This window comes from Lynx rufus, unplaced genomic scaffold (assembly GCF_022079265.1).
Source record: "Lynx rufus isolate CCGP_SWC_20201006 ecotype Redwood Valley unplaced genomic scaffold, mLynRuf1.p SCAF_1, whole genome shotgun sequence".
Lineage (NCBI taxonomy): Eukaryota > Metazoa > Chordata > Mammalia > Carnivora > Felidae > Lynx > Lynx rufus.
In genome coordinates this window covers 25,771,242-25,786,006 of record NW_025814823.1, presented here as the reverse complement: position 1 = coordinate 25,786,006, position 14,765 = coordinate 25,771,242, and the positions used below count along the sequence as shown (strand labels likewise).

Sequence of the window (14,765 nt, the reverse complement as noted above, 5' to 3'; positions counted from 1 at the left end):
TCTTCATGTCTCTTACGGGTCAATATTGCCTAAGGCTGTCTTGTCCCTCTGCCATTAACATGAGTTGATGGCCTCAGAGGTGAAGAACCCTTACCCAGGGAGGAGACTAGTTAGCTTTGACTGCATAATTTTGAACTTAATTTTTTTTCTACGCCACACATAATTTTATGTAAATGCAAATCGTATGTGCTTTTATCATCTCTACTTTGTTTCCTCCTTCCTGTCTTCTTCTTCTTCCTCCCCTCCGACACCAGACAGTCCCACAACAACTCACCCGACAACTATGCGTGCTCTCATATTTTCCTCCATGCTCACAAAATTGGAAATAGAGATTTGAAGGGCTTTTTAACTCTTTTTTTTTTTTCCTTGCAAAAGTGGAATATATGTGTGTACATTATAGACACTTTTCTGCACCGTTCTCTTCTCACTCAACAACACTTCATGGAAATCTCTCCAAGTCCGTTGATTTAGATTTAATTCAGCCTTGTTAATGCCTGGATAATAACCGATGGTGTTGTATACTATAAATTATTCAGTCACGGGCTTTGTTTCCAGCTTTTTGTCACAGCAAGGAATGCTGCAATAGCATCCATGTACATGTGTCTCCATGAACTTGTGGTTTTGCCTCTGTGGGATATTCCCAGGTATAGGCTTTCAAAAGATATATGAATTTTTAATTTTAATGAGTATTGTTTTCAGTTGCAATTGCTCGCTTCCCTAGAGCCATCTTTTTTTTCCCTCCCCTCCCTACAGGTGTCTTTCCCCACTTGCCTGTTATATCCTTCCTTTCTTTTATTTTCTGTAACTAAAAGGCTGATGTGTTTATTTTAGGTCAAATCTAATAGGCTAAAATGTAAACTACTTGTGCTAAACTACGAAAATACAATAAGTATTATTTCTAAAATTCATCAGCATATTAAAAGGCTCAAAAGGGAGAATCCCTCCTCTGCAAGGGACAGAGTGATTAAGAATGTAGCTATAGGTATGGGCCGCCTGGGTGGCTCAGTTGGTTGGCTGAGCATCTGACTCTTGATTTTGGCTCAGTTGGTTGGTTGAGCATCTGACTCTTGATTTTGGCTCAGGTCATGAGATAGAGGCTTGAATCAGACTCCACCCTGAATGTGAAGCCTGCTTGGGATTCCCTCTCTCCCTCTCTCTCTGCCCCCCGCCCCCCCCCCTTTCTCTCTCTCTCAAAATAAATAAATAAGCATTAAAAAAAAGAATGTGGCTCTAGGTATGTAATGTGATACTCATTTTTCCTCTCTTTCTATATTTAATCAAGATACGTGTTCACAAATGCCCAAGTACTATGACAACTAAATATTATCGATAGCAAACTACGCAATAATCTGCCAATGTTTCTTAGGTAATTCGTTATATGGGGTATTGCTTTCCTAAGGCATAACCTGCCCCCCAAATCCCACTCCCAGGACTATTAATGCCTTTGACAAGTATTTGTGAAGTTACTGCTACATGCTAGGCACTGTGCTAAATCATGGGCACATAGCAGTGAATAAGATCCTACTGGGACAAGATCCCACTCTTACAGAGCTTATCTTCTAGCTGAAGAGAAAGATGTTAAACAACTAATTATACATGTGTTTGGATAATATTTTTTTGAGTTTTTATTTATTCATCTAAGTAATCTCTACACCCAATGTGGGGCTCGAACTCACAACCCCAAGATCAAGGGTCGCATGCTCTTCCCATTGAGCCAGCCAGGGGCCCCTGAATAATATTTTTATTCTGATAAAATATACATAACATAAAAATTATTTAAGCCCCTGTATTGTGGCTCGTATTAAAGTTGCCTGTATCCAATGAATACAGATTTAAACATTTTTAAGTATACAGTTCAGTGGCATTAGGTACATCCACATGGCTGTGCAACCGTCAGCAACTTCCAGCTCCAAGTAACTCTTTTCATCTTGCAAGACTGTAACTCTGTACCCATTAACTACTAACCCCATCCCCTCCTCCCCAGCCCTTGGCAACCACCATCCTGCTTTTTGTCTCTATGAATTTGAGCGCACTCATGTAAGTGCATCATACAGTGTGTCTTTTTTTGTGACTGGCTTACTTCACTTATTATAATCCTGTCAAGGTTCATCTAGGTTGTAGCATGTGACAGAATTGCCGTTTTTTTTTTTTAAGTCTAAACAAATCTTATTCTCTGTACAGACCATATTGTGTTTATCTGTTCAGTAGTGGACACCTGTGTTTCTTCCACCTTTGGATACTTTTAAACTTTCTTTTCTTGTCTTCTCTTTTTAAACTTTCCTTTCCCCTCTCCTTTCCTTTCCTTTCCTTTCCTTTCCTTTCCTTTCCTTTCCTTTCCTTTCCTTTCCTTTCCTTTCCCCTTTCCTTTCCTTTCCTTTCCTTTCCTTTCCTTTCCTTTAAGAAGCTTAAGCTTCTCACTAGACTGGTAAAGATTGGAAAATTATTTCTCCCACATAACTTTCACTACTCATTCCCAGACGGAGTAAATATATGTGTGTGTGTGTGTGTGTGTGTGTGTGTGTGTGTGTGTGTGAATACTATTTTAAAAATATTAACCAGGGGGCACCTGGGTGGCTCAGTCAGTTAAGTGTCCGACTCTTCGTTTTGGCTCAGGTCATGATCTCACAGTTCATGAGTTTGAGCCCCACGTCAGCTCTGTGCTGACGGCTCAGAGCCTGGAGCCTGCTAAGGATTCTGTGTCTCCCTCTCTCTCTGCCCCTCCCCTGCTGTCACTCTGTCTCTCTCCATCTCTCAAAAATGAATAAACATTAAAAATATAACAATAAAAGAAATAAAATAGTGAAACTGTGTTCATTGTCCCAGAGGAGGTGTGGCAGGGCCAAAAGCTTTTCCAAGGGTTTCTCTGGTTGCTGTTGCCCAAGAACCTAGGTACTTAAGGAAATAGAACCAGATAGGACTCTAGGTATCTTAATAGTCAGCTTCATGGACAGATAACATTAAGACAAAATGGTCACCCTCTAATAACTTCTTTTCCTCCTCTTCTCCCTTCAACTACAGAAACTTACTCCTGGGGGGCCTGGGTGGCTCAGTCGGTTAGGCATCCGACTTCGGCTCAGGTCATGATCTCACGGTTTGTGGGTTTGAGCCTCATGTCGGGCTCTGTGCTGACAGCTCAGAGCCTGGGGCCTGCTTCGGATTCTGTCTCTCTCTTCAGATTCTGTTCCTCCCCCACTCATGCTCTGTCTCTCAAAAATAAATAAACGTTTAAAAAAATTTTTTTAAAGAGAAACTTAATCCTACATCTCTATAGAACCCTTTGCAACCCCAAATTGACTGAAGTTATATTTCTACCACCATGGTTGAATGTATAAATTAAATTACATTTCTTGCTTAGGCAGAGAGAAAGGGAGACACAGAATCCGAAGCAGGCTCCAGGCTCTGAGCTGTCAGCACAGAGCCCAACGCGGGGCCTGAACTCACGGTCTGTGAGATCATGACCTGAGCCAAAGTCGGACGCCCAACCAACCGAGCCACCCAGGCGCCCCTTTAGGAGCTTTATATTGAGAATTCTCTAGACATTTTAAGATACTATCTTAGTGATCTTTGCAGCTTATCTTCGGAACATCTGAGCATTCTTCGTACAGCACAGGCATTATCAGCTCACATGTGTTTTTCCTAGCAATCTTCATATTCAATCCTAACACTCTATCCCTTATCAGAGAACCGTCATGTTGAGAAGCAAATAAAAGAAAACTATTTTTCCCCACATCATTAATTACTCCATTTTTAAGCAGACACAAACACTTTTCCTCTTTGGATTTGGGAACAGCTACTATGGTGGCCAGCTGGGACTCCTGGGGGCTTTAAGAGCGTTGATCATCACCAGACTAAAGCTTTGTTCTTTTTTAGACTTTTCATAAGACCAAATTAAAGGCGCACTCAGATATCTTTCCCCTAGTTAGAATAGGCACAAAATTTGGTGACGAATTTCTCATATACCCACCAGTGATTCTTTTTTTCCAGTTACTTTAATTTTAGTCAATTTCTACTGAAATATAAGCAAATTACAATTTATTTAGTCTAAATCTATTTTCTAGCTCCAAACTCATAACCAATTATCTATTACATCTCCCTTAAATATCTCACGGGCATCTAAAGAGGAAAAAAAGGGGCACGTGGGGGGCTCAGTCAGTTGAGCGTCCAACTTTGGCTCAGGTCATTATCTCGTGGTCGGTGAGTTCCAACCCCGTGTCAGGCTCTGTGCTGACAGCTCAGAGCCTGGAGCCCACTTTGGATTCTGCGTCACTGTCTTTCTCTGCCCCTTCCCTGCTCGCCCTCGGTCTCTCTGTCTCTTTCAAAAATAAATAAATGTTAAAAAAAATTTTTTTTAATTAAAAGGAAACAACATTTCTACACTCAGGATTCTGACACCAAATGCGTGGGGTTTTCTCCACACCCAGAACTTTCCTAATTCTCTATGGACACCAGCTAAGTGTCCTACAACTCAGTTCAGATCTGACACTCTCTATCCAGAGTGAGCCTCCGATGCCACAGGTTAAGGGCTGCCCCACAAGACTCTCCCTCCTCAGACACCAAACAAAAGTTCTAGGCTGCTACCTGTACTTTTGACTGAGGGATTCTCCTGACCCTCTTCTCAGGTTTGATGACCGGCCAGAATGGTTTGCGGAACTCAGAGAGACATTTCACTGTTCGCTGTTACTGGCTTGGTATGGAGGGATACAACCCAGGAACAGCCAAAGGGACGAGATGCATAGGACATGGTGTGGGGGAAGAATGTATGGGGGCAGAGGTTCGGGGCCCTCTCTGGGCATGCCAGCCTCTCAGTATCTCCATGTACTTACTCACCAGCCCAGAAGCTCTCCGAATCCTGTTGTTCAGGGTTTTTTGTGGAGGCCTCATTGCATTGGCGTGATTGATTAATTCTTTTTTTTTTTCGGGGGTGTACGGGGAGCTTTGAAAGTTCCAACCCTCTGGCAATCAGCCCCCGTCCTCTAAGTGTTATTGTGAATAACCTCCTCTCACCCTATGACTCAGGAAGCTACAAGGGTTTTAGAAGCTCTGTGCCAGGAACTGGGAGGAGAGACCAAATGTGTATTTCTTTTTATGTCACAACATCTCAAGGTAATCATGTCCCAAACTGAAGATTCGTGATCTTTCTCCCAAAATTGTTTTTAAATGTTTATTTCTTTTGAGAGAGAGAGGGAGCACACACCAGTGGGGCAGAGAGAGGGGGAAGGAGGATCTGAAGTGGGCTCTGTGATGGGTGCCTGGGTGGCTCAGTCGGTTAAGTGGCCGACTTCGGCTCAGGTCATGATCTCGCGGTCCGTGAGTTCGAGCCCCGCGTCAGGCTCTGTGCTGACAGCTCAGAGCCTGGAGCCTGTTTCAGATTCTGTGTCTCCTCTCTCTGACCCTCCCCCATTCATGCTCTGTCTCTCTCTGTCTCAAAAATAAATAAACGTTAAAAAAAATTTTTTTTTTAAATTGAAGTGGGCTCTGTGCTGACAGCAGAGAGCCCAGTGCGGAGCCTGAACTCAGGAACCGTGAGATCATGACCTGAGCCAAAGTCAGATGCTTAACCCACTGAGCCACCCAGGCGCCCCTCTTTCTCCCCAAATTACTCAATATTGTCAATATCCACCCACCCACCCAGTATTATCTGGACCCTGGGAGGCATTTACACACGCCATCCTCCTGGTCTAGAATGCTTCTCCCTACTCAATATGTGATTGGCTTCCCCTCATCTTTCAGACTTCAGCTGAAATGTCACTTTGTCAAAGAAGCCTACCCTTTCCCGATCTAAAGACCCTTTCCCAGTCTAAATGATATTCCCACATGTTCCCTACACTTCTTGATAGTACTTATCTCAGTTTTTAATAATGTTTGATGATGATTTGTTTATTCTCTGGCTCCACAGCTAGTATGAAGTTGTGAAGAAACCGTGGTTCTGACTCTTCCTATGAGTGCCCAGCACAGCACCTGCTGCTAAGTGGCCACCCTGTGTTTGCTGGAAAAATGAGTAAGTTGTCTATATATATATATCTGTATTTAACAAAAAATTTTTTTTAATGTTTATTTATTTTTGAGAGGGAGAGACAGAGCATGAGCGGGGAAGAGGCAGAGAGAGAGGGAGACACAGAATCCGAAGCAGGCTCCAGGCTCCGAGCTGTCAGCACAGAGCCCAACACGGGGCTCGAACCCACAAACCGTGAGATCATGACCTGAGCCAAAGTCAGACGCTTAACCAACTGAGCCACCCACGCGCCCCTATATCTGTGTTTTTTATTTATTTATTTATTTATTTTTAATTTTTAAAATTTTTTTTTTCAACGTTTATTTATTTTTGGGACAGAGAGAGACAGAGCATGAACGGGGGAGGGGCAGAGAGAGAGGGAGACACAGAATCGGAAGTAGGCTCCAGGCTCTGAGCCATCAGCCCAGAGCCCGACGCGGGGCTCGAACTCACGGACCGCGAGATCGTGACCTGGCTGAAGTCGGACGCTTAACCGACTGCGCCACCCAGGCGCCCCTATCTGTGTTTTTTAAAGTAAACTCCCCAGAAATTGTTCTCCTAGATGATAATATATGTTTCCTCCCAGAATGGTTGTGTGGTCAAATAAGTTTGATAAATAACGAGTTAACGTTAAGCAGGTTTCTATACTGCAGGATTTCACAGAGTCTATAACTTTTACACAACATTATGAATATAGTACTTCAGAGGGGAAATGAATATGAGGTTTCTCCAACAAGTCAAATTATAGAACCCTTATTTCACAGACTGTCTTCCAAGATGAGTGTTCTGTGGGCCATATCAGGGGAAGTTCTAGCAAACAGTAATTTACCTTAATAAATATTCTTTTTAGGGGCACCTGGGTGGCTCAATCAGTTAAGCGTCCGACTTCAGCTCAAGTCATGATCTCACTGTTCGTGAGTTCGAGCCCACGTTGGGCTCTACACTGAAAGCATGGAGTCTCCTTGTGATTTCTCTCTCCCTCCCTCTCTCTCTGCCCCTCCCCAGCTTGCTCTCTCTCTCTCTCTCAAAAAATAAACATTAAAAAAAATTTTAGTAATAAAAATAAATAAAATAAATATTCTCTTTAAAAAGTATAGAACTGTGAGCTCATAAATGAAGGTTGTTTTAAGTTGCTAGGTTTGTGCTAATTTGTTACATAGCAATAGAAAACTATTACATGCATGAAAAGGGAATAATAATAATACCAGAAAGCTTTCATGTCAGACATGCTGCTGGGTTGCATGTGGAGCTACATCTGTCTCCACGTCAAGGTATTTTTATATGTGCAGATAATGTGGAAGATTCTGGAAGAGTCTGTAATATTGCATAGTAAAGAGCTCAGTTTGGAAATTTTAGTGACCAGATTTAAATCATGACTCCACTTCTTACAAGTTGTTTGATATTCCATAAATTACGTAACATCTGGGGACATTGTGAAAAGTAAATGGAATATACATACCTATTAGAATGGCCAAAACCCGGAACACGGATAAAACCGAACATTGGCAAGGATTTGGAGCAACAAGAGCTCTCCTTCATTGCTAGTGGAAATGCAAAATGGTACAGCCACTTTGGAAGACAGTTTGATTGTTTCTTACAAAACGAAACATTTTTACCATGCAATCCAGTATCTACACAAAAGAATCGAAAATGTCTACACAAAAACCTGTACCTGGATGTTTTTAGCAGCCCTATTTGTATTGCTGAAACTGAGAAGCAAGGTGTCCTTCAGTAAGGTGACTGGGCAAATAAACTGGGGTCCATCCAGATACTGGAATACTGGCCAGCACTAAAAATAAATGAGCTATCAAGCCATGAAAAGACATGGAGGAACCTTAAATATATATTACTGGGTGGACAAAGCCAATCCGAAGAGGCTACATACTGTATGATTCCAACTATATGATATTCTGGACAAGGCAATATTGTGGAGACAATAAAAAGATCAGTGGCTGCCAGAGTTGACAGTGTGGGAATTGATGAATATACAGAGCAGAGAGGATGTTTAGAGCAATAAAAATACTCTGCTCTCTGGGACGCCCAGGTGCTCAGTCAGTCGAGCATGTGACTCTTGATTTCGGCTCAGGTCATCATCCCAGGGTCATGAAATCGAGCCCCGTGTTGGGCTCCTTGCTGAGCATAGAACCTTCTTAAGATTCTCGCTCTCCCTCTGCCTCTCTCCCTCACTTGTGCTCTCTCTCTCTCTCTCTCTCTCAAAATAAAAAAAAGCAAATAAATACTCTGCACTGTATGATACTATAACAATAGATATATGTCATTATACATTTGTCTAAACCCATAGAAAGTACAATAGACTGGAGCAAGGTGGACATCTTCAGTACCATTCTGATTCTTGGCTCTATTTTTGTCCTGCTGAGGAATAACAAAGAACGTTAACATTTAGTGGGTTAGTGGAAGAAGAGGAGTCCATGAAAGTATCTGAATAGGAATAAACAGAGGAAAAGCGGTTAAAATTTTTTTTTTTAACTTTAGAAGAGAGAATTTTATTTTTAAAAAAAAATTTTTTTAACGTTTATTTATTTTTGAGACAGAGAGAGGCAGAGCATGAACCGGGGAGGGGCAGAGAGAGAGGGAGACACAGAATCTGAAACAGGCTCCAGGCTCTGAGCTGTCAGCACAGAGCCCGACGCGGGGCTCGAACTCACGGACCGTGAGATCATGACCTGAGCCGAAGTCGGACGTTTAACCGACCGAGCCAGCCAGGTGCCCCGGAAGAGAGAATTTTAAAGAGGGAGTAATTACTATGTCTAGCGCTACACTGAGTGCACCTAATGTGTCCTTTGCATTTGGAAATTGCAGCATTACTTTCAGTAAGAGGAAATCACAAAGAGATTAGAAAATACTTAGAGATAAATGAAAATGAAAACAAATTTGAGCTTGCATATTTGTTGCAAGGGGAATTAATAGCTTTAAACACCTTTTAGAAAGAAGAAACCTAATAAGCTAGGCTTTCACCTCATGACACTGGGAAAAGAAGGGCAAATTAAACCCAAAACAAGCAGAGAAAGGAAATGATCAGAATTAGAACAGAAACTAATTAAGTAGACAATAGAAAAACAATAGAGAAAAGCAATGAACTCAAAAATTGGTTCTTTGAAAACATCAACATAATTGACAAATCTTTAGCTAGAGTGGCCAAGAGAAAAGAATGGAGATTCAAATTACTCGAATCAGAAATGAGAGCGCTTGGGTGGTTCAATCAGTTAAGCTTCCAACTCTCGATTTCAGGTCAGGTCATTATCTCCTGGTTGTGAGATAGAGCCTCATGTCGGTGCTTGAGATTCTCTCTCTCCCTGTTCCTCTGCCACTCCCCAGCTTGCACTCAAGAAAGAGAGAGAGAGGGGCGCCTGGGTGGCGCAGTCGGTTAAATGTCCGACTTCAGCCAGGTCACGATCTCGCGGTCTGTGAGTTCGAGCCCCGCGTCAGGCTCTGGGCTGATGGCTCAGAGCCTGGAGCCTGTTTCCGATTCTGTGTCTCCCTCTCTCTCTGCCCCTCCCCCGTTCATGCTCTGTCTCTCTCTGTCCCAAAAATAAATAAAAAAAGTTGAAAATTTAAAAAAAAAAAAAAAGAATAAGAAAAAAAAAAAAAGAGAGAGAGAAAGAGGAAGGAAGGAAGGAAGGAAGGAAGAAAATGAAAGAAAAAAAGAAAGAAAGAAAGGCATTATGGGGCACCTGGTTACCTTCGTCAGAAGATCCTGCAACCCTTGATCTCAGGGTTGTGAGTTCAAGCTTCACGTTGGGCATAGAGCTTACTTTAAAATAAATAAATAAATAAATAAATAAATAAATAAATAAATAAATAAATAAAAAGACTGACATATTTAAAATTAAAAAAGAAGAACAAGAAAGAAGGGACTTTGCTATTGACCCTCCAGAAATGAAAGGATTGTAAGAGTCAACAAATTAGATAACTCAGGATAGTCAAATTCCTAGAGACAGAAAAGATCAAAACTGACTCAAGAAGAGCCAGCCATGAGGCTAAAAGCCTGATGGGTGTCAGGAAGGTGAGGAAGGGCAGATGCTCAAGGACTATTCTTTGAAGAAGGTTGGCTCTGAAGGGAAAGAGACAGATGTGGTTACTAAAGTGGGGTGTGGCCCACAGAGTCAGGGTTTCTTTCTTTCTTTCTTTCTTTCTTTCTTTCTTTCTTTCTTTCTTTCTTTCTTTCTCCTTCCTTCCTTCCTTCCTTCCTTCCTTCCTTCCTTCCTTCCTCTTTCTTTCTTTCTTTCTTTCTTTCTTTCTTTCTTTCTTTCTTTTGGTTCTATGACCAGGTTGCAGAAACTAACATCCTTCCTTCCTTCCTTCCTTCCTTCCTTCCTTCCTTCCTTCTTTTCTTCCTTTCTTTTTTCTTTCTTACTTTCTTTTCATTTTAAGTGGGCTCCACACCCAACGTGGGGCTTGAACACGCAACGCAGAGATCAAGAGTTCCATGCTCTGCCGACTGAGCCAGCCAGGCGCCCCTAGGATGCAGAAACTTGAACATAGTTGGATAATAAAAGACCAATGGAGAGGAGAGGTTGAGGACATAAGAGGAGAAAGAGGAACAGGAGGTGGCATGGGGTGGGATGGTATCCAGAAGGAAAAGTCAATGCCCTGCCTGCCCTCAGCCACAAGGACCAGCTGCTGGAAGACAAATGGCCTCTACCTGGAAGGTCCACAGGGAGGCCACGTCTCCAGGAAGAGTCAGGTTTCTGGTAAGGCAAGAAGGTGCCGGGCGTACAGACTGAGACTGTGTTTTCAGATAAATAGATGTCTCAGAGGACATAGAGAGAATGATTAAAACAGAGGCCAGGAGTAGTAGCAGGTGGACGTACACTTGGGTCTCGGTCATCATCGAAGCCAAACAGAGCTATAATTCATGTCCACTCTGGGCAGAGTGCTATTCTCCACATCTTTCTCTTTCCCCGATACTCCAGACTAGGTTGAGTGACCCTGGCCTACACATATACTACCCTGCGATACTTCTATGATAGAGCTTAATCGCATTGTATCATAATTGCATGTTTACTTTCTTATCTCCCCTACTAGACCATGACAGTAATTAGTATAATCTTTACATAACGGCTTTTGTAGTTTTCTTTTCTCGCTTATTTTTTTAGATCTCCAGGTCAGTAATTATAAAGAAGAACTTTTAAAAAGCTCTTACTGTAGAAAATTTTAAATATACACAAAAGTATAGGGAATAGTATAATGACCCTTCTCATCACCCCGATTCAACAATGATCAATTCATGACCATTCTGCCTTCATTTATGCTCTCATCCACTCCCCTACCCTGATTATTTGAAGCGTATCAGGGACGTCGTATTTCTTCTGAAATGTTTTAGTGTCTGTTTCTAAAAGATAATTCTCTTTTTAAAAACATAACCACATGGGGGCGCCTGGGTGGCTCAGTCCATTGAGCCTTGACGCTGGATTTCCGCTCAGGTCATGATCCCAGGGTTGTGGGACTGAGCCTCGCGTGGAGCTCCTCACTGAGCATGGAGTCTGCTTAATATTCTTTCTCTCTCTCTCCCTCTGACCCTCTACCCTGCTCATGCTCTCTCTCTCTCTAAAATAAAATAAAATAATAAAATAAACATAACCAAATGTTATTACTATATGTATATTAAAATTAGTAAGTTCTTAACTTCACCAAATATCAGATGAATGTTTGAATTTCCTCATTTGACTCATAAAAAATTGTAAACTTTAAAAAAATCTGTATTTATTTGTTTTAAAATATGACTACCTCATTTTTTTTTTAATGTTTATTTGTGGGGTGCCTGGGTGGCTCAGTTGGTTGAGAGACCGACTTTGGCTCAGGTCGTGATCTCGCAGTTCATGGGTTCAAGCCCTGCGTCGGGCTCTGTGCTGACAGCTCAGAGCCTAGAGCCTGCTTCTGATTCTGTGTCTCCCTCTCTCTCTGCCCCTCCCTCTTCACACTTGCTCTCTCTCTCTCTCGGTCTCAAAAGTGAATAAAGATTTTAAAAACATTCTATAATGCTTATTCATTTTTGAGAGAGAAAGAGTGAGAGAGAGCACACACTCACGAGTGGGGGAGGGGCAGAGAGAGGGAAACAGAGGCTCCAAAGCAGGCAGCAGAGAGCCTGATGCAGGGCTTGAACTCATGAACACTAGATCATGACTCGAGCTGAAGTCGGGTGCTTAGCCGACTGAGCCACCATTTTATGGTATAAAAAATACCTGTATTTTTATTTATTATTATTATTTTTTAAGATTTTATTTTTAAGTAACCTCTACACCCAATGTGAGGCTCAAACCCACTACCCTGAGACCAAAACTCGCATGCTCCACCGACTGAGCCATCCAGGCACCCCTTAAGCATCTTTTTAATATAGAAATTCCCTCTCCCTCTGCTTACTTCTCCATGCAATTTATCTTTTGAAAATATTGGACAATTTATCCTAAAGCGTTTCCCACATTACGGATTTTGCTTATTGCATTTCCATGGTGTTTTACATATTCCTAAAGAGGATTTTTTTAAAACATAGTTTACCCTGTTAAAATACACAGCTTAATTCTCATATTCAGTTGTAAACATGTTATTTTAGAACTGTGTGTCTACAAATAATGAGAACCAACCCAAGCTGTCCTAAGCAAAAAGATGGGACTTTGAAAGTAGCAAACTAGCAAAGGCTGCTGGCTCCCTCTCCTCCTCTGGCCCTGCCCTAATACAACTGGGTTATGACAATGACTGAACAATTTCATGCATTTGCTAAAATTTAAAAGGCTTAAGTTCTAGGAGGAGTGCCTGGGTGGTTCAGTCGATTAAGAGTCCAACTCTTGATTTCAGCTCAGGTAATGATCTCATAGTTTGAGGGATCAAGTCCCACATGGGGCTCTGCACTGACAACGGAGGAGCCTGCTTGGGATTCCCTCTCCCTTTCTCTCTGCCCTTCCCCGACCCCTCTTTCTCAAAATAAAGAAATAAACTTTAAAAAAATAAAAAATAAATCAAAGGCTTACATTCTAACAGGGAAAGAGAAATAATAAGTAAAATATATAGAATGTTTGATGGTAAAAATGCTACAAAAAAAGTGTATGAATCTGGATATTACAAAGGCTATGGAAGAGAGCTCTTTTCCTCATCTCTTTCAGAGAGAAAGGGATTGTGATCTGGTGCTGGGGGCAGACTGCAGGGGGGCTCTTTTCTTTCTTCCTGTGATTAAAATCTAGAGCTAAGCCAAGATGATTCCTAGCATGTTGAGAAAGGGAAGCAGGGTTGGCCAGAAACCAACCAGAGGTCAATGAGGATATACTTATACTTGTCTTATGTGGGGAGAAGATAAAGATCTAATTCATGTAAGAAAGTGATACAACTCAACAGTAAAAAAAAAAAAAAAAACAATCCAACTTAAAAAATGGGCAGAGGGGCGCCTGGGTGGCTCAGTCGGTTAGGCGCCCGACTTCAGTTCAGGTCACGATCTTACGGTCCGTGAGTTCGAGCCCCGCATCGGGCTCTGGGCTGATGGCTCAGAGCCTGGAGCCTGCTTCCGATTCTGTGTCTCCCTCTCTCTCTGACCCTCCCCCGTTCATACTCTGTCTTTCTCTGTCTCAAAAATAAATAAATGTTAAAAAAAAAATAGCTTAAGACTATGTAAAGCAATAAAGAAATTAAAAAAAAAATGGGCAGAAAAATAACAGATAATAAAGAATAACATGTTCTAGATATGATGATGATTGAACAATTCTATAAATTAACTAAAACTAAAAGAACTCACATGATAATGCAGGGAAATAGGCAATAAAAAATAAAGAATATGTTTGATGGTAATAAATATGCTATATTTATTATAGCTATAGCTATTATTAATGCTATAGAGGAAAATAAAAATAAAGCAGGGAGAGGAATGGAGAGGGTTTGGAGAAGCTACAAGTTTCGAGGGTGTGGGCAGGAGCCGTTGGAAGAGGAGGACTGGCTTTGTGGAACTGAGGGAAGATTATTCCAAGCAAAAAATAAGAAAACAACCCAACAAGCAAAAACCAAAATACTATAAACAAATGAGCTGAAGAAATCAGAAAACAAGCAACAGGTCATACCCAAGGAAACCCGAAGAAAGCAATAAAAATAAAAGCAGAAATTAAGCAGAGAAGATCAACGAATCACACAGTAGAGAATATCAGTGAAGCTAAAACCTGTTTTTTAAAAAATAACTGGAGGGGCGCCTGGGTGGCTCAGTCGGTTGGGCGTCCAACTTCGGCTCAGGTCATGAACTCGCGGTTCGTGAGTTCGAGCCCCGTGTCGGGCTCTGTGCTGACAGCTCAGAGCCTTCCTGGAGCCTGTTTCAGATTCTGTGTCTCCCTCTCTCTCTGACCCTCCCCCATTCATGCTCTGTCTCTTTCTGTCTCAAAAATAAATAAACGTTTAAAAAAATAAATAAGTGGGGCGCCTGGGTGGCGCAGTCGGTTAAGCGTCCGACTTCAACCAGGTCACGATCTCACGGTCCGTGAGTTCGAGTCCCGCGTCAGGCTCTGGGCTGTTGGCTCGGAGCCTGGAGCCTGTTTCCGATTCTGTGTCTCCCTCTCTCTCTGCCCCTCGCCCGTTCATGCTCTGTCTCTCTCTGTCCCGAAAATAAATAAAAAAAAGGTTGAAAAAAAAATTAAAAAAAAAAATAAATAAGTAACTGGAAAAACTAATGAAGAAAACATCAGACAAGAAATAATTACAGACTAGAAAACAATAATAGAGTTTAAAGTAATAAAAAAATAAAATGAGTATTGGCAACCTGGATAAAAGAGATACATTCTGAAAA

At 41.7% G+C, this 14,765-nt stretch overlaps 1 long non-coding RNA gene across 1 annotated transcript in view; it reads left to right on the top strand.

Moving 5' to 3' along the window:
• LOC124512490 (uncharacterized) overlaps positions 1 to 14,765 on the top strand; it is a 31,736-nt gene that overhangs the window by 16,155 nt on the left and 816 nt on the right. The window contains exon 6 of the long non-coding RNA XR_006962116.1: positions 5,897 to 5,998. This is a non-coding gene — a long non-coding RNA (uncharacterized LOC124512490). The remainder of the gene's footprint in view (positions 1 to 5,896; positions 5,999 to 14,765) is intronic.